This window comes from Oryctolagus cuniculus, chromosome 14 (assembly GCF_051225735.1).
Source record: "Oryctolagus cuniculus isolate XC-2025 breed Fujian yellow rabbit chromosome 14, ASM5122573v1, whole genome shotgun sequence".
NCBI classification, from domain to species: Eukaryota; Metazoa; Chordata; class Mammalia; order Lagomorpha; family Leporidae; genus Oryctolagus; species Oryctolagus cuniculus.
Genome location: NC_142880.1, coordinates 20,102,683 through 20,126,078, shown reverse-complemented (window position 1 = coordinate 20,126,078; position 23,396 = coordinate 20,102,683). Strand labels below are relative to the sequence as shown.

Sequence of the window (23,396 nt, the reverse complement as noted above, 5' to 3'; positions counted from 1 at the left end):
ATCTGGCAAAGATAAGTGAGCCTGGGAAAGCTACACCACAAACAAGACACAGGGAATTCTGCACAAGGAATTCTAAATTCTTTTCTGGGATCGAGGGAGATAACCAGAAAGTCACAAGACAGTGCCTCACAATTTTAGCTTCTCCATAGAAATTTTCTCTTCAAATTATGGTTTAATGTTATGTCTTCACATTGTTTTTGGTTTGCTTTTTTTTTTTTTTACAGTGAGTGGACATCAGAAGCAAACATCTAAATGTAGAAAACTTTTTGATTTCCACAAAGTCACTGTTGAAAACGTTTCCTATGGTAGTCACTGGTGTTTTTCACACAACCTTACACACAAAGACACATGGCACAAGTACTGTCCCCACCAGAAATAACAGTCATACTGCTCAGGAATTCCCCAGCACTCTCAGACAAGGAGCACACCACCATCCCCTCCTGAGGCCTTGGCAGTTGCAAGATGAGGAAGCAGAACAAAGCAGAATTTCCATTCTCTGAGGCTACTCCCCTCTGCCCATCTGTCCTTCCTGAACAACAGATGAACGTTCCTTTGAGGCATCCAGATGCACAGATGGCAGACATCCTTATACGAGGTGCACAGCTAAACCAAAGAACCAAAGAACGTGCAGTGAAGAAAGCATCCATACCTGTACAAGGGGAGCCGCTGAGGTTCTCCAGACTGCATTGTTCAGAACAAGGAAAGAACCGTCTGGGCTTTGTACACATGGGGCCAGGATCCACCCAGTGCAGAGCTGGGTCTCTCAGCACCATATGAGGGGCTCAAAGGCGATTCTCACAGGTACTGACTCACATGCTGCTTTATTTTCCTTTATTTTATTTAAAAAGATGCTCCTAAAATTGGTCCAGAAAAAGTTCCTTCAGCATATGATAAAGGAGGAGGAAGTAGAGGAGGAGAAAAGCGGAAGGGAGGGAGGGAGGGAGGAATGGAGGAAGGGAAAGCTTGGGAAGGGGAACATAAGGAAGGTAAGGCTCTGTAGGTAAATGGAAAAGAAAGTAGAGTTAGGGGCTCTAAATCAGCTGTAAAGAGTGCACAATAACCATCCTAGTTGTCAAGCTAGAATATGAGCTTGGGGAGCCGGTTTTGTGTGGGCAAGACAAAGTAGAGACTGGAGAAGGATGAAGAGCGAAAAGAAAAGAGAAAACAAAGCCCAGACAGGCAGCGCGGAGGGAGACGGGCCCCGGTTGTGGGGTCCCGGAGCGCCGGCCGTGCCACGTGCTGCTGTTTTGTGAGAGCGACACCCGTCTCCTCCAGTCGCCGTCGCTGCATCGGGCTCCCATCTGAGCGGCTCCGATAGACAAAGCTGTAAAGGTTCAATTCGGGGATCCCCAGTCTGCGGCTGTCTGGTGAGACTTCGGAGCCTTTAGGAGCACGCTCAGGTGCTGGGGTTTTAGGCCCTGCTCCTTGCCTTCACGTGTGCTGGCCCAGCGCTGGCTGTTGAGGAGATCCTGAAGCAGAGGGAGGGTGTCTCCCACAGTGCTGAACGCCGCTGTCGACGTCCTCTGAGTCTGCCTGGTGCTGGGAGTAGCGTCCCAGCATAACCTCTTAGTGCAGAAGCAATGCTGCAGTTCTGTTCCGGTCTTCCTGGTGCATGTGCGGAGAACAGCCCATCGCTCACTGTTGACTGCGGATTCTAACAATAAATGCAGCGCGATGGAAAAAAAAAAAAAAAAGGAATATAAGCTTCTAAACAATCTTAAATCCAAGGAATAAATACACTTGAGTAAAACAACAATGATGCTATTAGAAAACAGTGTATCAGAATGAAAGGATTCTGTAGGTGGGGAGGATCCTTTTAAAACATATATTTATTACATCTTATTTGTAGCCGGCGCCGCGGCTCACTAGGCTAATCCTCTGCCTTGCGGTGCCAGCACACCGGGTTCTAGTCCCGGTCGGGGCGCCGGATTCTGTCCCTGTTGCCCCTCTTCCACTCTGCTGTGGCCAGGGAGTGCAGTGGAGGATGGCCCAAGTACTTGGGCCCTGCACCCCATGGGAGACCAGGAGAAGCACCTGGCTCCTGGCTTCGGATCAGTGCGATGCGCCGGCCGCAGCGGCCATTGGAGGGTGAACCAACGGCAAAAAGGAAGACCTTTCTCTCTGTCTCTCTCTCACTATCCACTCTGCCTGTCAAAACAAGTTATTCAATCCAGGGTCATTTAACCCTTAAGCAAATTAACAATACAGAGATTGAACTACCAGTTACAGAAAACCCACAATTCCATCCAAAAGATGGAAATTATAATAGAAATTACAATTATATATAATAGAAATAATAATATATAATAAATAAAATATAATAATGTAAATATTATTTTATATAATATTATATATAAAATATAATAGAAATTATAGCAGAAAACCCAAGGCTATTTTAGCAGTTCCGGCACCATCAGGAGCTCTAAGCTCCTTCTGTCCTACGGCTCCTATCTTGCGGTCCAGGGAGGCTGATCCAGTTCCAGTCATTATGCCCACATGCTGGTCAATGAGAAAGAGGAAACAGGAGACAGAAGGGTGCTGCGGCCTGAGGACACTTCCTCCAAACTGAACAGATCCTGTTTCCCAGTGGCCACAAGTGAGTCCCACTGTTACACCAGGCTGCAAACGAGGTGAGGTGTCTGTGTTCTGGCGACCACGTGTCCAGCTAACATTGCAGGTGAGGTTGCTGTATTCCATGGAGGATAAGTTGTACACACAACTCTGTCTCTACCACAGCAAGAACATTTCGCACCTTTTGAAAACATTGTAAATACATTGAAGCAAAAATGATCTACCAGGGAATTTAGGCCTGGAAAAATCAAAATTAAAATGTTTCCAAATCGATAGCCACTTAGTTTTTAGCTGTTGTGTAAGACATTCTAGGACCTTGGTCACCTATGGATAGTTAGGAAGAGGAGAGAAGCTGGAATGAAGCAGAGCTCTGCTGCCCGGGGCTGCTGGGAACGGTCTCTGTGCAATTCTCCCAGCAATAGGTGCTGTGCTGCCAGGGAGTCAGGGGAATCTAAGCAGTGTCTAACGTGGCAAGGTCATTGCCAGGTGGAGCCATCAGTGCTGTAAGAAGGTCCAGTTCCACAGCAGCACTCTGTCTCCTTCTGTAAGTGGTGGAAGTTACTTGAAGAGGCATTTTGGAGTGAGAACTGGGCTTGACAGACAGAATCCTGTCTTCCCAGAGAAGATATGATAATTAGATGGGGCACAAATGAAAATTTTAATTTAAAAGATACTGGTATACTAGTCAGAGGAACCACACACATTGCAGGAGTGCTGCTTAACTACACATGTTTCATCATTAGTATCAAAAAAAAAAAAAAAGGTCTTTAAAGGTCTTTAGAACGACTCTACTATCCTATACCCATCCACGTTGATTGCTTCTTCCTTCATTATTAAATGATCTGATTCTGCAAGATTATCATTTGTGAAGTCTCCAGTGTCATTTTCTTCATCTTCATAAAATCTTGGTCTTTTGGAGGACTTGACATTTTCCTGGGTGATCAATTATCCCTGCATCTGTACTATATTATCAGGTAACAACAAGAGACGCACTATGCTAGCTGGTGCTATGTGCTAGCTCATTTTGCAAGGAGATAGATGGCTATCTTTTCAAGTGTTTGGCTTATTACAGAATATTTTTGTGAAGTGACACCAATCAAAACTTTGACTGAAGCTACCTGGAGAGCAAACCTGTGGATAACTCAGATATGATTAGAATATTTTAGGAGGTAAAGACCAAGGCAGAAGTCCCTACCTACAGCAGGCTGACCCGGGAGGCGCTGAATGTGAGTCTGCACCACCACAACAAACTACACAAACTCAGCAGCTAAATGAAATATCTATCTAAAGTCTCAGAGTTCATCCATGCTGCAAATCTGGACCCAGTGTGCCTGAAACAAGTTCTCTGCTTAGGTCTTACAAGGCCAAAGTCAAGGTATCAGCTGACCTGGGCTCACACCTGTAAGGCCTGGGGTGAGGGGAGAATGAACTTCAAGGCTCATGGTTGCAGGGGCTCTGATTTCCTTGCCGGCTATCATGTGAGGGTTGTTCTCAGCTTCAGTGCATTCATCCCAACATGAAATTATCTTGGCCACTTACAATTTTACCATCTGAATCTCTCCCCCAGTAGAATTTTACCTCTACAAGAAGAGGGACCTTATCCATTTTATCTTTGGATCAATAGTCCCTGGCATGACTATGAAAATATGAATACTTTTTAATTTAATGAGTAAAATTTGTAATCTATATAACTCTATTAAAAATTTGTTTTTAATCATAATTGCCAGAATTTTTTTTTTTTTATCTATTGACAGGTAGAGTTATAGACAGTGAGAGAGAGAGAGAGAAAGGTCTTCCTTCCGTTGGTTCACTCCCCAAATGGCCGCCACGGCCGGAGCTGCTCCGATCTGAAGCCAGGAGCCAGGTGCTTCTTCCTGGTCTCCCATGCGGTGCAGGGGCCCAAGCACTTGGGCCATCCTCCACTGCCTTCCTGGGCCACAGCAGAGAGCTGGACTGGAAGAGGAGCAACCGGGACTAGAACCGGCGCCCATATGGGATGTCAGTGCCGCAGGCGGAGGATTAACCAAGTGAGCCATGGCACCGGCCCCCTGCCAGAATTATTTTAAGTATGTTTCTTCATTATGCTATATATCTCTTAAGCTTCTGCTTGTTTCTCTGAATTCTCTTAATTTTTTCTTATAATAACTACTAGGAGAGCCATGTTCTAGAGGATTTCATAAAAAGGTGAAAAGGCTCAATAGGCTAATCCTCCACCTAGCGGCGCCGGCACACTGGGTTCTAGTCCCGGTCGGGGCACCGGATTCTGTCCCAGTTGCCCCTCTTCCAGGTCAGCTCTCTGCTATGGCCCGGGAGTGCAGTGGAGGATGGCCCAAGTGCTTGGGCCCTGCACCCCATGGGAGACCAGGAGAGGCACCTGGCTCCTGCCTTCGGATCAGCGCGGTGTGCCAGCCGCGGCAGCCATTGGAAGGTGAACCAATGGCAAAGTAAGACCTTTCTCTCTGTCTCTCTCTCTCTCACTGTCCACTCTGCCTGTTAAAAAAAAAAAAAAAAGGTGAAATGGAAATGGTGAAGTTTATTTTCAATGAGTCAAATAAATAAGTTAGCACACATTCATTTTAAGATTTGAAGTATGTGAATGGCTTGTGACAATTAGTGTCATTGCTTTACCAGTGTTTTAGTGTTTCTAAAAGCAATTACTGACCAAAAATTATCTTTTTATTTGAATGATAGCATCTGTTCAAATAAGACTAACAGAAGTCTAATTTTATCTGTGGGGGGGTTTTAAAAGATTCATGGAAAATGTATATTATGAAGCCACTGTAGATGGATTTAAATTTTATTCACAAAAAAACCAAACTTATCTTTTCATTCAGTTTTCCTTGAAATTTTTGAAGTGTTCTCATAGTCACATATTAAAGTTTTTTAAGGACTAAAATTATTTTGTAATATTTTTATATGATTTTTCCAATGAGTCATTTGAAATGTGTATGCTTTCTTTCTTACAGGACTCTTTTTGGGCTAAAGTATCGCATGTTTATTTGTAGAAAACAAATGCAGTGTTTTAAGGTCATGAATGAATCTCAGATTTCTATCTGGCGGAAAAATGTTATATGTAATCAATTTTGTTCTGGGGTATTTATTGTGGTAAAAAGGCTTTGGAACTATACTTCTTATGTCTCTAATATACCCTGATATTTTTCTGAATTATAAAATGAGACCATGTGACACCCAAAATATACCTTTCAATGTCAGTGTGACAAATGGCAAATTACAGGATGCCAGTGACCTCTGTCTCTCCCTCAATTCTTTCCATGTGCATATGCACGTACACACACACACGGGCATGCATGCGTGCGTGCAAACACACACACACACACACACACACACACTAGTCTCCATGCATTCCTATACTTAGAAAGGACTTGCTGGCTCATTTAATAAAATCATACTCAATCACCACGTAAAGAGGGGCAGCTAGATCTCAAAGTCCAAGCTGCTCTCTGCTGAGATCACCTATTTCAATCCCGAAACATACGGGTTTGATTTTATTCAGAATGTACAAATGTCATTGTGTCCAATGGCAGAAGTGGGATCAATTCAGGGGGGAATCCTAGCAATACTTCAAGCCAAAGATAATCAGGGCAAATTATGAAACCAGAATATCTATGTGTGTGTGTGTGTGTGTGTGTGTGTGAGTGCAATAAACAACAGGTGACTCCCCAGTACTCATTATTCTCACTTAGAAATGGGCAGTCTCTGGGGCCAGTACTGTGGTACAGCAGCTTAATGCCCTGTCCTGAAGTGCCAGCATCCCATATGGGCGCTGGTACGAGTCCTGGCTGCTCCACTTCCCATCCAGCTCTCTGCTATGGCCTGGGAAGGCAGTGGAGGATGGCCCAAGTCCTTGGGCCCCTGCACCCACGTGGGAGACCCGGAAGAAGTTCCTGGCTCCTGGCTTCGTATCAGCTCAGCTCCGGCCGTTGCGGCCAATTGGGGAATGAACCAGCGGGTGGAAGACTCACTCTCTCTCTCTCTCTCTCTCCCTCTCCCTCTCCCTCTCCTCTCTCTGTGTAACTCTGACTTTCAAATAAATAAATAAATATTTAAAAAAAAAAGAAAGAAATGGGCAGTCTCAAACCTACTGGGGCCACTGGTGTTCGTGAAGAGGGGACCATGGGTCTTCCGGGAAAGAGGAGACACTCTCCTCCACAAGGAAGCTTCCAGATATAAGGAGGGGATATCACCCCAATATGAAGTCAACCCTAAGGATGACAAAACAGAGAAAGCAGAGGAGCCTGGATGCTTGAAATGACACAATTTAAGTACCAATCACTCCACATCTGAAGCCTTCCCACATTCCAGATTTCCAACTAAAAGAAAAGCCCTTGTTTAACCACGTTGAGTTGCAGCTTTTGCTTACTTTCACTTCAATTATAAATGGCATACCAACCAGAAAGGACCTAAAGAACAATCCTTGTTTGTCATAGTTTACATAGAGAATCAGGGCTGTCTCCCATGGCTCATCTAACTACAGTGTAAGCAATGATATCCACAGTGACCCCAAGGTAGAACAAATCCTGAAATAACCAAGGCAAATGTGTTGTTTATAGAATGCAATTTTCTTGGATTCTATTTTTTAACTGGTAAGCTTAACAATTTAATTTTTAAATGAGGGTGTAGTTATTATTCAGAGAAAACCATGCTTGATATTCAAAGCACATGTTTAGCTCTAGTGGTGCCAGTGCATTAGAGACCTCAGTGGGCAAACAAGCCACCTTCATGTACCAAGGCCAGCCTTGCTGATGGACTCAATTGCTCTTAGCTAAAATATCAAAGGGTAAGCAACAGAGAAAGATCTTTAATCATGTGTTGTTTTTTTATAACATCAATCAAGCAAACAGTACAGCATTGCACAGATGGGGAGAGAGGGTGGGAAACAGGAAGCAAAGTGTCTAATGTTCAAATATTGTTTTTCTTTCTCTAACTTAGGAAAGCATCGATTTTGGGAAGGAAATTTTCAACCCAGAAACACCATGACTCTTTACAAGTAGCTGGAATGAGCACAAAGAAAGAAGATTCAGAAATACTTTTTCTGGAACCAAGTGTAAAACAAACAAACAAACAAAAAACTCTGGCTAAAGTTCAGACTCAAAGTCTAACTCAAGAACTCCCTTGAAAGGAGATATTATAATGACCATGTATCATGAACTAGAACTGATGGTAATAGCTTCAAATGTTTCAGCTGTTTTTGTACTTATACTTATGTAGGGAAGTTGCTTGCCCCTGAAATCAAACTAAAGAATCAGCTTCTACTTAGGAAAATATTTTCAACACATTTTAATTGTGTGATTCATAGAGGTCTAGACAAATAACTTTTTAATATTCTAGTTTCTAGGCTATATAGATTCTTGTTAAAATAGGAACTTCAACATATTTTTCTATCCAATAATTAGCAGAAAATATTTTTTAAAAAAATAACAAATAGCATAGACAAACTGAAAAAAAAAATGGAGGTAGATCACAAAAACAGAAAGGAATATCTAAGTGGTTTACATGTGGTAGAGCCAGAAAGGAGGGGAGAAAGTGTTATTGTTTCTAAGATGTCATTGGATCCCTCTAATCCCCAAGATTTAAAAAAAAAGCTCACACCAGTCAGAAAGCCTCATATGCAATTTCAATTTCTGATTTGATCTTTGTTAAAGTAATTATCATCCATTGTCTATGTACTATTACTACGTTTCCTACTCAATCCAGTTGCCTCGTCTCACACTGTCCAAGTCCACACTAGTAACACCCAAAGTAATCGATCTAAATGCATATTTCCCACCTTTTTTTAAATCTCCAATGACTTTCATTGCTAAAACAATAAATCCAAGCCCTTTAGAGTGCAATACCAGACTCTTTATTATCTACCCTTACTTCACAACTCCAGCTTCATTTCCTACCACACTTGGATCACACTTAATATTTTATAAACTCCAAAATGACAGCAGGTCCCCACATGTTTAATCATCTTTAGTGCCTCCTCAACATTGCTGGCTATGCCCACACTAACTTGCCCTTAATTTTCCTTTGGAGATTTCTCTGGATGTATTCAAATCCATGTGTCATTATTTCTCTGATGCCCACTTTAACAAATCCTGGAAGTTAAGACTTACGCCTCTCTCGGACACAAAATCAAAGCACCTAACAGTCATGACTTTAACAGCCTGAAGAATTTAATATATATGTTAATACTAAGCCACATGTAGATTTGCATATTAAATAAATGTCTTTTATTTTAATGTAAAAAAGTACTTATTACTGTTAGGCTGTCATTAGAATTATTGATATTTGAGATAAAGTTAAGGTTTTATGGCATTTCTTATATCATTTACAACTGATCAGAATATAGAGATGCCCAACATCTGCCCTGTATACAGTGATTATACTACCAATTATCTTACAATAGAACATTAATTTCTTGAGAGAATCTTCACAATTATCTTTTAGATTCTTTTCTTAAAAATGTGATCCTGAACAGTGAAATGAAATGCCCAAGATCAGATAACCAGTTACAGCCAAAATCAGAAAGATTCAATAGCATTTACAGGCAAAGCCAAAAAGGGAGAATTCTTTCCTGAATCCTAGTCCTATGCACTTGTCTGAGGTTTGGGTACCAAGTGCTACCTTAGACGATATGTCCAGCTCCTCATTCCACCTCCCATTTTAAGTCCTCCCTCACTTTTTGTGTGAGGAAAGTCAATCTTAAAACTTGGTGTTAAGTGAGTGCAGTGGTGTTCATTAGGAGGGTTTCAACATATGTAAAGAAGTATAGAGGCAGGCGTTGTGTCACAGTGGGTTAAGCCACTGCCTGTGGCACCGGTATCCCACATAAGCATTCAAATCCCAGCTCCCCCACTTTCAATCCAGATCCCTGCTAATGTGCCTGGGAAAGCAGAAGAAGATGGCCCAAGTACTTGGGCCCCTGCACCCATGTGGGAGACCCAGATAGAGTTCCAGGTCTCTATCTCTCTGTCTCTCTCTCTTTCTCTGTAACACTGCCTTTCAAATAAATAAGTTAAATAATAAATAAATTAAATCTTTTCTTAAAAATAGATGCATAAATATTTGCTCAGATACATTCTCCATGTTTAATTTTGTTGGATCAACTGTCTTTGCAGAATTTTCTAAACCTCAAGGTCATCTTGAACTCAGTACTTGTTAACACAAAAATGGAACATAGATTCAACGATAAAAGTTTTAGAAGTTTAATGCATTGAATTTCTATACTTCTGCAAGTGTACAGTGGTATATGTGTGTGTTTCTATGTTCAGCTTAAATTTTGGATAAGGCATGTATACACACATTTTCTTTTCATTATTAAACTGCTAATATACTATATTACTGTTCTGTACTTTGCTATTTGTAGTTCATGTGTCTTTATGGTCTTTCCATAATGGTATATTAAAAAAAAAGCTTTGTTCTTTTTAAATGTTGTATAGTATTCCACCATACAGCTCTATCAGAGTTTATTAAAGCAGTTCACAATTATAAGTATTTACATTGTATGTACCTTTTGTTATCACCACAGATAAACATAAAGTTCATGTCGTAAAACTGTGAGAATAGCTGCAGGATGAATTTCCAGTAGTTTAATAGTGAGATTACAGAATGAATCCACTAGTAATTGTGATACATATACATATGTCAATTTTCCCTCTCTAGGAGGTGTACAACCTTGTATCATCCAAGCCTTAAATGGAAACAATTACATCTTCACAAAGATGTGACAACAGTATGTTATCAAACTGTTGTGGCTTTGCCTAACTTATAAGTGACAAAATGTTATTTCAGTCCTGTTGATTACCTTTATCTTATTAGGAATAAGGTTGCTTTTTTTTTTTTCATACGTTTAGAGACGTTTATTTTTTTGTGTGTGTGTGTGAACTATTAATGCAGACTTTGGCACAATTTTCTACTAGATGATTGGTCTTTTCCCATTTGTTCTTAGAATGTTGATATTAGGGAGAGTAGCCCTTATTTTGATGGTGTGACTTAAAAAATCATTTCTTATTACTGTTATTTACATTTTGAATTTGCTTGTGTTAGTTTTGCCTCATGGCCTGTTTTAACTTTTTATTTAGTATAACTTATCCATATTTTCCTTTCCCACCTTCTGAGTTTTGTATTGTTAGAGATGCTTTCCCTACATCAAGTAAAGCATACTTATTCCATTAATTCTTTTCATATTTTTATAGAATTATATTTTGATGGAAATATCTGGTCCATTTATAATTTGTTCTGGTGTGAAGTATGGAACCAATTTTATTTTGTTTCCAGATGGCCACTGACTTATCCCAATACTATTTCTTTTCCACACCAATGTGACTATTCTTGTAGGGGATGTATATGTATTTAGCTGGGCGAGAATGGAAATAGAACCTTATTCATACTGATGCTTTCCCAATCTGTGCAGTAAATGTTGGTTGTAATAATTTGCCTTCCTGAGCTGTCTCATACTATAAAACCATCAATCAAGGGGACAATTTATTAAAATTTTACAAAAAGGGCCATGCTGTGCATATGGTTGCATTGCACATTAGATCTAAACAATGGTGCTCAGGACCGGGTCCTGCATTGGAAGGACTATTACACCTTCCAGTGATGGATACATGGAAATCAACACAAAACAAGCCAAAGACATCCCACTACTAACACAGATTTGTATCAGCATTGTCACTTCAAAAATGGCAATATGTTGATACATTTTCAAGGTCCAGTCTAAATATTTACATTAACATCAACATTTGAAAAATATAGTAAACTTTGTCCAAATATTACTATCTCTAAATTAGTAGAGCCTGTAACTGAAAAATTCCATAACAGTGAGTTATACAACTAATCTTGAAGCAGCAAGTCTTCTAGAAAACATAGGAGTTACATTTTGCTGATATAAAAAATTTTTATAGTGTTTTCAAGCAACTAAAAGTGCAATCACTGTTCAAATGTTAATAGGATAACAACAAAAGGTGTGCCATCACGAAAGAAGACATTTTTATTCCCCACAATAATTCAGGGTAAAAATACAGTGTTGAAGCTATGCAAGCTAATAGTGTTGAAGCCAAGTGATAGAATGGTAAGGGCCTCTCTCATTTTAAGAATCTCCTAATGTCACATTCAAAGACTCAGACATCACAGAGCTGGAGGGGCTTTTGTAGGTTTCTTATCCCTTTGAATCCTTTGGAGACTGGGGCACATGATCTGGCAACCAGATGTAGAAATGTTTAATAAGCAAAGAGTTACCTGCAGTCAGAAGGGACAGAAATCTGTGTTCTTAGCAAATGAGCTGACAGAAGTGAAAATTTAAAGGTTAAGCAGGTTACTATTGAAGTCAAATACAGACTGAGTAAAGAAAAAGTGAATTATAGTCACAATGTTCACTAGCTTTGCTTTGCAGCCATTTGAGATCATTGTTTCTTCTTACTAAGGTAAAAGGATAACAAAGCAGAATTTCTGTAACTGAGTTTCTACCCTAGTCATACTTTGAAAATTGACTTCTAGCAGAAAAATACATTTATGTAATCCCAAGACATCAATTGGTTAAAGGCAGATGAGTAACTTTCCCCCTCTGAGGGCAATTTCATGCTCACAGATTCACAGGAGAGATGGAAAGGCAACTTTTCCTGTTGCAGTGTCTCACATTAAACAAGGAAACTTCAGGACTTTAGTCCTGTCGAAGGTGTTGGGTGCATCTCGAGTCTGTACAGAACTCACTAAGAACATTCTCTGAAGTACCATCTGAAGCTTGTATTCTGAGGTTTACATAAGAGAAAAGAGCATCTGCAGGATATATAAGGAAACACATTTGTTCTTTGGAGATTAAGTGTGTGACTGACAACAGAAATTCACCAAAACCCTTTCCGTAAGGCTTCCTCAAAGAATGTCCAGATACAATGTTTGAGTATATTTGTGCATGTAAAGTAATGAAGTATGGATTTACCTGGTTTGTTCTTGCTTTAAAAAAGGAAATTAAAACAATAAAGAGATCAGTTAGACTCACAAAGTCAGACACTGTTTCTAAAATAATATTGACTACTGCTATTTTATTTAATTTTTGAATACCTTTGTTTGAAAACCCTGGCACAAAATAGGCAGTCAACTTTCTCAAACTCATGGAAATAACATGTTACTGGCAAAAATAACTTCAAGGATATAATTTTCTCTGAATTTAAACTTAGAGAAATAAATTGATGTTTAAATAAAACTAGGTCGCCATGTGTCCTAGACTTTTTTCAAGACTTTTTCTCTCTCTCCCTCTCTCTCTCCTTCTCTCTCCAAGAGACAGACAAAGTTTTTATCCTCTGGTTTATCCCCAAAATCCCAAATTCCACAACAGTCTGGGCTGGGCCAGACTGAAACCAGAAACTGGGAACTCAGTCTGAGCCTTCCACATGGGTAGCAGGGACTTCATTGCTTGAACCACCATTTGCTGCCTCCTAGCCATGCATTAGCAGGAAGTTAGAATCAGAAGTAGAGCCATGACTAAAACTCAGGCACTCCAATACTGGATGCAGGCACCCCAAGCAACATCTTTTTTATTATTTATTTATTTGTTTATTTATGCATTTGAAAGTCAGAATTACAGAGAGTGAGCGAGAGACAGACAGAGAGATCTTCCATTCACTGGTTCACTCCCCAAATGGCCACAATGGCCAAGGTTGAGCCAGGCTGAAGCCAGGAGTCATGTGGAGCCATGAAGCTAGTCTCCCATGAGGGTGCAGGGACCTAAGGACTTGGACCATCCTCCACTGCTTTCTCAGGCACATTAGCAGGGAGCTGGATAGGAAGCGGAGCAGCTGGGATTTGAACCTGCACTAATATGGGATGCCAGTACTGCAGATGGTGGCTTAACCAGATGCACCACAGTGCTGCTCCTAAATAAATAAATCTTTTTTTTTTTTTTTTAAATCACCAGGTCACCCTTCTGGGAAGCTGCTGGAATTAACCATCAGCAACTGTTCTCTGTTGTCCTCAACCTGCACAATCATGTGTCCCATGTTTCACAGAAGACAAAATAGACTGAGCTAAGAGAAACTGAAGCCCCTAAAGAACCCATTGGTCAGGAGGTTTGGGGAGATTCTAAGGACAACTTGTTTAGTATGTTTCTAGGAAATAATAAAAGTAAACTATCACCTAAGCTCCAACCAAAGCAAGAAGACAGGGATCTCACAGCACATAAAACCAGACTCCATGCATATCATGAAGTCACCAGAGCCCTCCAGTCCTTTAGAGGTTCTAAGTAATGCTGCTAGCATGGTACCCAGGAAATCAGTCTCAGCAGAGCTTGACACTTGGCTGTGGGCAGCTTTTCTCTCCAGCCATAAAACCAACAGGACCAAGCCAGGACTTTCCAGTGAACTCCACCTGGGCAGAGCATTGAAAGTAGCATGGATGCTATCTAATTATCACTGGCCATTGTCTTGGATTGGGAATAGTCAAAATCAGGTCTATCCTGGGAGGAAAGAAATTCTTAAATTCAGCAGGTTCAAAGTCAATAGTTCTCCACAGTGGAAGAAGCTGCTTTGAAGGTGAACACTCAATACACCTCTACTCCTGCCTGCCTTCCTACCTGTGCCCACTAAACACAGCCATCTTTTTCAGGGAGAGAAGCAGCCAGAAAACAGAGCTTTCCTTTCATCTGGACAGTGAGCCAGTGGGACTGACCACATGCATTTACACCAGAGGCATAATGTGTAGTATATGTTCTTTGAGCATCACTTCAAGTTCCATCTTAACATTAAAACCGTGTAATGTTTCCGGTTTGCGAGCAACACCAGAGGGGAGTCTGACAAGTTAATGATTATGGAGGAATGGGTGCAAGTACACAGCCATGCCAGCTGTGTCTCCTTCAGCCTTCAGATTTCAGCCTTCAGCCTCCCTCCCTCTAGTTCTAGACTCAATCTTCCTCTGTTGTGCTACAATTCAACTCTTCTTTTTTGCTTCCTTATCTTTTCCACATTGCTCCCGGTCTGCACTATAGCTCAGAACTATTTTCAAATCTGTTGGATCCTTTAAAAAGAAAAAACTAACAAACCCCAATATTTGTATCCCCTATAACTATTTAAATTTATCTCTTTTCTTCTTCACATCTAATCTTCCTGAAAGAAGTATGCCCTCCATCTAAGCTTTCTCGCCTCTCATGTATTGCTCATACTGTAATAAGTAGGCGTCCATCTAGAATCTGTTTTCAAAAATATCAACAAAGATTTCCCTCCTGCCAACACCAGTGAGTTCTTTCAGTCCTTTTCTCATTCAACCCCTATGTTGTAGGCAGCACAACTGCCCACTACTTTTATAAAATTCCCTTCTTTAACCTTATCTACTCCTTAAAGTGGCTCCTACCAGAGACTCTCTACAGATTGAGTTTATAAAATACATATTACAAAATGCAAGGGTGAGGTTAAACATGAGTCTCCTCTCAGTCTGATTCTCAAGCAGCAGTGAACAACAAAGGATGAACAGACCTACCTGACATGATGCCTAAATGCACCAAGTCATGACATTCTCCTCTCTGGAATGCCCTTCCTCACTTGTCAGTTGTAGGAGTTTGAGAAGGAAATTCAGTCTTCATTGAATTAATAAATACACCAAATTTTAAATATGCTTTTATTTTCCGAATAGTTTTAAAGAATTTTTTGAAATAGTACAAAGAATTTTCATATACCCCACACCCAACTTCCCCAATTGTTAGCATCTTATACTAGTATGATATGATTGTCACAGTGATTTCTTAAAAAATAGAAATAGAACTATTATATGGTCCAGAAATCCCACTAGTAGGTATGTATCCAAAATACATGAAATCAAAGAAATGCTTGTTCTAATGTATTTATTTGCAGCACTATTCACAGAAGCCATGATATGGCATTAACCAAGGTGTCCATCATCAGATGAATAGATAAAGAAAATGTTGTATATATGCACCAAGGAATACTATCAAGGCATAAAAAAGGAATGAAATCATGTCATTTGTAGCAAAATGGAAGGAACTGGAGAACATCATGCAAAATGAAATAAGTAAGAGACTGAAAGATGAAAACCACATGTTCGTCCTTATACATGGGAGCAGAAAAAAAAATCTCAAAATGAACACAGAATGGTGATGAATGCTGATTACCAGAGGTTGGAGGCGGGGAGAGTTAAAGAGAGTATGTATAATAAAAATGTAGGATAGACTGGATGTGAATACATTAATTTTTAAATAATCTATCATTTACTTTCTGGTGGAATTAAATATACAGATTAAGAACATCATTTTCATCAAAAGATTGACATGCTAGCTTTTGGCCTTCAAAAGTGCTTCAGTTATATCAAATTTGTAGATTATGACCACTTTTGTGGTAACTGAGTTCTACTAACAGAGCATTTAATAATTGAATCATACTTTGAAAATAAATCAAGACAAGTTACATGTTATCAGTGGAGATGGTGATGGCAAGTCAAATTTGTGCAATTCAAGGAGAGCTTATTTACAAAAGGACTACTCGCTATGGGGATAGAAAAGGAATCCAGGTTTACCAGCAGCTAAGCTATTACCACCCCAAGGTCCAAAAGGAATTCCACAGGAAGAAGAGGCTCCCGGGACCGGTTAGGAGAGTCTTGTAGAAGGATGTGTATGGAGGGAAGCAGTAATTTGAGCTATATAACACAGGAAGCATTAGGTGGCCTTAAGAGAGCAGCTAAGGAAACAAATATGCCAACCTCACTCTGCCCTCACTCTGCTTCCCTGCCACAGCTCTCTATGGGCCAAGCCCAACTAGAAGCCAGAGAGCTAAGAGCCCTGGGGATGTGCCCAATCAGTTCAACTCTCAGAGAGCAAAGTGGACACTGGTAGAGGGTAGATATGAAGTCTAGCATAGTGTAGTTGGCACAGTTCTCAAAAGGAATTCAAAAATAATATGCTTAGCTTTGTTCTTCCATATGAACACAATGCAACAAATAAGGAACACACAATTCATTCAAATGATGCTGTATGTATTTGTCAAAGAGTTCGTGACTATTAAAGTGTTAGTGATACAAAAGCAAATGAGATGGGTACTTCCTAGCAAGCACCTGTCAAATGGAAGACCAACACAAAACAATTTAGCAAATGTTATAGCAAATATGATATATAAAGCATTCCAGGTTTAAGTTTTTAAAATGTACTTGAATGTTCCATCATTTCTACTTAAACTAATTAATATACTTTCAATACATAGCATTTATTCCTATATAATAAAAATAACATTATCTTGGCTTGATTATTTTTAAAAAGTGGGTCACATTGAAATAACACAGAGTATTTCATAAGCAATAAAACTATTTATCAAACAGTGAGTTGCAAAAACCTGAAGAGACTAGACCACAGTAATCATTGCTCTCACATTACTGAATTTACTAGTATGAAGACACAAAGAAACAAGGCTGGTTTTACGTTTCTATAAACACCATATGTATACAAAGTGCAAATAAAAAGAATGAAATATACACAAACATTTCAATGATGTTTGCTAGGCTTATAAACATAAAGCAGCAACAAAGCCAGAAATTAATCATTAAAAACTGTCTAATCTATGCTACTCATATGCATATCTAATTAGATTACATAATAAAATGTTTAATGTAAATCTCAGCATTTTTGGTGTAAATAAGACAGAATGTTAAACAAAGCACATAAAGTGTATTCTGTGAGTAGTTTATATGCTAAAGTAATGTGATCAATAATCCGTTATGTTTTCTAAGAGTGCAATTAATATAAAAAGAGTTTAGTTTATTTGTTTAGTTCTCACAAATAGGCTTTATATTAAACCCAATCCTGCTAACATCAAAGAGAATACCTTATGAACATATTTCAGCTTTAACTTTAATTTCAGAAAGAGGTAAAAGAACAAACAAAATCGAAATCTGGTGACTGAGAGTGCAGTCGTAAGTTTATACAACAGAGGGTCAAGGACACGAATAGCAAATTCTCCTCAGAAAAGCTCCCATCTTCGCATTTCCTTTGTTAATCCCTGCACATCTGGGCTGCACACGGACTGAGTGTAGTGAGACACAGCAATGTTTCCCAGTTTTCCTCTTGTTTGTTGATATCCAAAGTTCTATGAACAGAGAAATGTGAGCAAAGTTCCAAGGACTGCCATTGATTTTTGTCTTTGACAAGCTCTTAGGCTGAGTGCTTTCAAGCTTGCAAGATCGGACAGTGGAGACAGCCAGTGGGAGAACTTTGAGTTCTACTGGAATTTTCAAAGTTGCTAATTCAGAGTGTGCCCACACAAGGAGAGGCAGGTATGACACTTGTAGGACAATGCTGTGATATTTGGCCTCTCTATACACAACAGCTTTCACAAAAATCCACTTCTGATCTTTGTGGTGCTAATAAATCAAACTGAAACCCGGAAATTGCCTGCATTTGAGAGGAAATGTGGAGCAAACATATCATTCTTACAATAACCCAGACATTGTTTTGTCAAATTGAATCACCAAACTTCTTCTCCATCTGAATATTAATATTCTTACAATAAAGTTACAATAATCCAGTAAATGACTGACAAACAACCATGTTTAAGAGAACTCAGAATGGTGGAAGCAGGATCTTAAGCTAGCAAGAGTGAATTTCATTTGATGCAGAAACTAAAGACAATTACGTATAAAGAAAGTACTCATGGAAAATTCATAAAGTTAAGATTGGTAGGGGGTTGGGGCAGTGTTGTGGCTTAGCAAGTAAAACTGCCACTTGCGACATCAGCCTCTCACATGGGTGCCGGTTCAAGTCCCAGATGCTCCACTTCTGATCCAGCTCCCTGCTAATTTGCCTGGGAAAGCAGCAGAGGATGGCCCAAGACTTTGGGTCCCTGCAACCCATGTTCGAGACCCAGATGAAGCTCCTGGCTCCTGGCTTTGGATCAGCCCAGCTCTGGCCATTGCAGCCATTTGAGTAGTGAACCAGCAATAGAAGAGCTCGCTCTCTCTCTCTCTCTCTCTCTCTCCCTCCCCTTCTTTCTGTAACTCTGCCTCTCAAATAAATAAATAAATCTTTTTAAAGGAATAATTAAAATATTATGATAAATTTATTTATAATAATAAATTATAAATACTTATATTGTATTAAATATTTATTTATTTGAGAGGTAGAGTTAAAGACATAGAGAGGGAGAGACAGAGAGAAAGTTCTTCCATTGGCTGGACCCAACTACTTAATCCAGCAACTGCCGATTTCCACGGTGCAAATTAACAGAAAACTGGAATAGGAGAGGAGACAGATGGGGAGCTTGAACCCAGGTACTCCAATCTAAGGTGTGGTTACCTTAACAGGCATCACCCTGGCTTCAGTTTCAAATCTAAAATGAGACAAACACTTCATTCCACAAAATAAAGCTGACCAGAAGAGGTTGGTTCCATAGACAGAAAGGCTAGAAACAGCAAAAGCAAAAGAACAAAAATGGTCATTTCAAAATCACTTTCCTTGTAAGGTGGGGAGATAGGAAAGTAACAGGTTGATTAACATCAGTTACTTCAGATCACTTCCTTTGTGTAAGGATTAAAGCAGAGAGAATCTCATTATCATGCTAATCGAAACTGGCCTGTTTCTCAGAAACTCAGATAAACAGCTTAGTTTCAGCCTGGCGATGTGGAACTGATACGGGATAAGGCAGGTAGCTAGATTAGAGCCAGAATCTGGAAGCCACACCTCCTCTGCCCAGTGTAATCCTATAACTACCTGTCGGTCAAATAACCTTTTTCCCCAGGAAATATCTCCCTTCTTCTGGGACGTGGGAGAGGTACCATATAACCACTCCCCTTCCTACCTCACAAAAGAGGCCTGCAACTGGGAAGGGTCTCTCTCTCTCAGTATGTCTACCTCTCCCTCTCTTCTCCCCGCCCCCTTCCTCCTCTCTCCTCTCTCTCTCCCTTCCATACAGATAAGGGTGACATCTTTTTCTCTTCCTGGTCCACTGTATCACTGAACTAGGCCCACGTGTGTGTGTCTGTGTGTCTCTGTGCGTGTGTGCGTGTGTTTGTCTTACCTTTTAAATAAATTTTATCACTTTGTGCACCATATATGTGCCTGTACTTAGAATTCTTCTCTAGGTAAAAGGCAAGGACCTGGAATAAGAATTTAGACCCCTCCTGTCCCACAACATGTTGGCTAGCCAGGCAGGAGAAAATTCACTACAGAAACGGCAGTATGGTAAGTGGAACTCAATAGATCTCTGTTTCTCCGCAGTATATGCATGCATGCTTGCTTGCTTGCTTGCCTGCTTGCTTTTTTTTTTTTTAATTTAATGAATACATTTTCTAAATCCTGAAAATCTCTGTTCCCCAGTCTCACTTCTTTCAGAGTTTGTGGCTCAGAAGATCAGCTAAAATGCAAATGCTGTTGTCTTTGGTATTTCTACTTTTGGTAGTTGCAGGGGAAGAGAGGCAATTGCAAGCTACTAGAGTTAATAGGATTTGAGCAGAGGAACAGAAGAGAGGTGACCAGTTTGTGAATGTTTACTGATTTAAAAGTGTTTCCGGGTTGTTTGGAATGTGTTTTTAAGGTTAATTTGTATAGCTGGACAAGCTAGAACTTAAGTCTTTAGCTTCTACAGACTGACTACATGTAGCAAAAAAGTTTCTGTCTCAAGTTCTTCAATTACAGTGTTTCCCTTGTTAAGATCAGTGCTGGGGTTTTTTCATTTGCTAATAGAATGGTTTCTGTCACCTGGTAACCATACCACATGATAGGAGGTGGAATGTCAGTCTCCAACATGGTGGAGGTTACACATTGGGGGGGGGGGTCGTGTGAGGGCACTTTTGATTCCAATATGGTAGCCCCCATGAATCATGTAGCTGCTAAAATAGCTACATGGGACATGTGGTCACCAAGATGGCTGCCCCATGGGGATGTCTGCCCTCACCAGAAGTTGAGCAACAGATTCAGGATCAGACCAAAAGACATTCTTATTTGGCTAAAAATCTGACAAGAGAGCATTTCAGGTGTAGAAAGCCAGGGTACTGGTGCAAGGAGTATCTGCCCATGAAAGATTTCTGTGGTCCATGCCCCCAGTACAAAGAAGTGATCATTAAAAGAGGGATGTTGTTTTCTCCAAAGGGAAGTAAGAACTTCACTTTGCTCATGATCTTGTCTAAAGATTGAGGGTTCTGAGGAATCAGGAGGCTTCACAGCCTAGGCGTCTCATGTCAAGAGCCTCAAGTGGTCATTGACGTCATATCTGAGTGTTAATTTGTTAAATTAACAACAGAAGTCACTGTGTACTAACTTCCCATGCAGGACCTCTGTCCTCAAAGAGTTGTACTATTAAGGGAGATAATGGTATTTTTTTTTTTTTTACTTTTGGTATATCAGACAGAGGATATTCTTCTCTCTCACTAGTTTTAGTTATGTCTGAATGTCCAACTCCTTTGCTTGAAAGGGATTTGTTATAATTCTTTGGTGCTTCCCTAAAGGTAATTTCTCCCAAGTCTAAATCATTTGTTACGATGCTAGCAAATACATCCCAATTTAGATGAACTTCCTACTATTAAAAACAAACAAACAAACAAACAAACAAACAAAACCAGCAGATCCTTGATCCTCAGGTTTTAGATCAGGGGAATATCTGGATGGGCTACACAGGCTGTGTCTGTCAGAGTTTTCTTAGAAGAAGATAAGACTGCATTTCCTCATCAGCATCAGTATTCCAGAAAACCAGAAGCTAGATGGGGACCTCAACCTATGATTGATAAGTTTCACAAACATAGACTCTTAGTTCCAAGTAGTCTCCTTGTAATATTCCCATGCTGCCTACTTTGAAACTAAATGAGGAATACAGAATGGTTCAGGATCTCAAGGCTATTAATGAGGCAGCCGTTCCAATACATCCTACTGTACTAAACCCTTACCTAAAGGAAGCTTTCCTCTGCATCCCATTAAATCTAGATTATAGGAGAATGAGAATACAGTTTCCACAACAAAGGTTCAGGTTTCTAAACAAGAGGTAAACTGCTTGGGATATATTTTGCCCCCAGGAAAGCATGCTCTTTCACTCAAGAGAAAAGAAGCTATATTACAAATAGGGCCCCCACCAATGAAAAGCAGCTAAAGACATTTCTGAGAATGTCAGGATTTTTTAGATTATAGATTCTAGGATTTGGACTGATAGCCAACCCTTTATATGAGGCTTTAAAGTCTCCTGGTACATATTCACTTTACTGGTCAGAAGAGCAACCAGAAGCCCTCTGAAGAATTAAAGAGCAACTGCACAGGAGGCTCTAGAAACAGCTTTAATACATCAGCCTGTAGCGATAATTAAAATCCTAACTATACTGATACACCAATCTATTCTGAGATAGAATGGGCCCAACAGCAACGTTATACTAAATAGGCTAGTGGAAGGTAGACTGCCAATGGCCTCTCACTGGAAGATATTAAGGAAATACATGATTCGATTCTACCCATCTTGGAAAAGGAGCTTTACTATCAATAGTCTCTCAGGTATTTGCAGTAAAAGGACCACATGCTGTCGTAAGGAAAGCATCTCAACAGGGAGCTATTGCTCTAGGGATTTACCTCCATGCCTCTTGGAGACCTCAGTCATCAGGTAAGGTTGAAAATTTTCATAGTCTTATGAAAATTTTGGCTAAGCTTTGTCAAGAAACCTCAGAAAGATGGCCTAACTATTACCTAGTGCCCTCTTCAGGATGAGAATGGGATCTATGTCTGCTTTAAAGCTTAGCCCATTTGAGATGATATATTAAAGACCCTCCCTCCTTTTGATATCGTGGATTCAGAGACTCCAGATCAAATAAAGTATATTACTAATTTAGGTCAGGTACAAAGGGCTCTGATGGAGTATGGTAATAAAATTCTGCCAATGCCCAAAAGACATGAATAGCTTATCTCCCCCCAGAAGACTTAGCCTTATTAAACACTTGGAAGGAGGGAGTCCCCTCAGACCAATCACAGCCTAAACGGAAGGGACACTACCAGGTGCTGCTAAGCATGTCTACCTCAGTGAAATTACAGGGCACCCTGTCGCTCCCCCTCTTCGTGGGGGAACGACACAGAACCCTGCGCTGTTCTTTCATCTGCTCGGCCCTCCCCGGGTTTGCTGCTGGTTCTTCCCGGGTTGGCTACTATCCCTTCCACCTCCGTGGAAGGGCGGTTCCCCCTGGCCGCTTTCCCCACTTCCGCAGGGGAGCGGCACACCGCCGGCCGGCTCTTCTCGGGGGCTGCACAGGTGTTCCCTCAGATGTTCGCCTTAGATGTTCCTGGTGCATGCCGTCTCTCTCCTCCTTTATAGTCCTCCTCCGCCAATCCCAACTCGGCTGCCCACACGCCGAGTACGCTGCTCTCCTCCAATCAGTAGCAAGTCCTACAGTTTATTGGTTGAACTGGAGGCAGCTGTGCAGAAGCTGTTTACTTCTCTCCCAGCGCCATATTGTGGGAGAGCAGATGCATAGAATAAGTCTTAATTCCAGTAACTCAGTCTAGTCCGGTTTGCTCCCCACAGCACCCCAAGCAGGGGACATTTCAAGGATTAAACTTATACATCTCGAGTCTTCTACTCCTGTAAACCAACTGAAGATCTTAAATACCTCTTCAAAAGTCAGAAAGACAAGTACAGCCTTTGCTTTTGTCATATCAAGGTCGTTGCACTTTAAGACAGACATGTTTTATGTACCTCTTCTCGTGATTCTCTCCGGAAGCTGTTATTGGCAGGAAAATTCCTTAGTGAGTTCTTCTATTGTAATACTAGAAGATCCTGATAGGTCACATGAAGCTGATTTTAAAAACTTCACCATTGCTTTGAGCAATCTAGATCACTTGTTGGGCCAACTTTTAAAACAAGTACTTGGGG

General features: G+C 40.4%; 1 long non-coding RNA gene across 1 annotated transcript in view; it reads right to left on the bottom strand.

Annotated features, from left to right (window-relative positions):
• Positions 1-820: 820 nt before the first annotated feature.
• The window catches only part of LOC127492783 (uncharacterized), a 242,000-nt gene continuing 219,424 nt past the window's right edge, over positions 821-23,396 (bottom strand). Inside the window, exon 3 of the long non-coding RNA XR_011381940.2 lies at positions 821-1,654. This is a non-coding gene — a long non-coding RNA (uncharacterized LOC127492783). The remainder of the gene's footprint in view (positions 1,655-23,396) is intronic.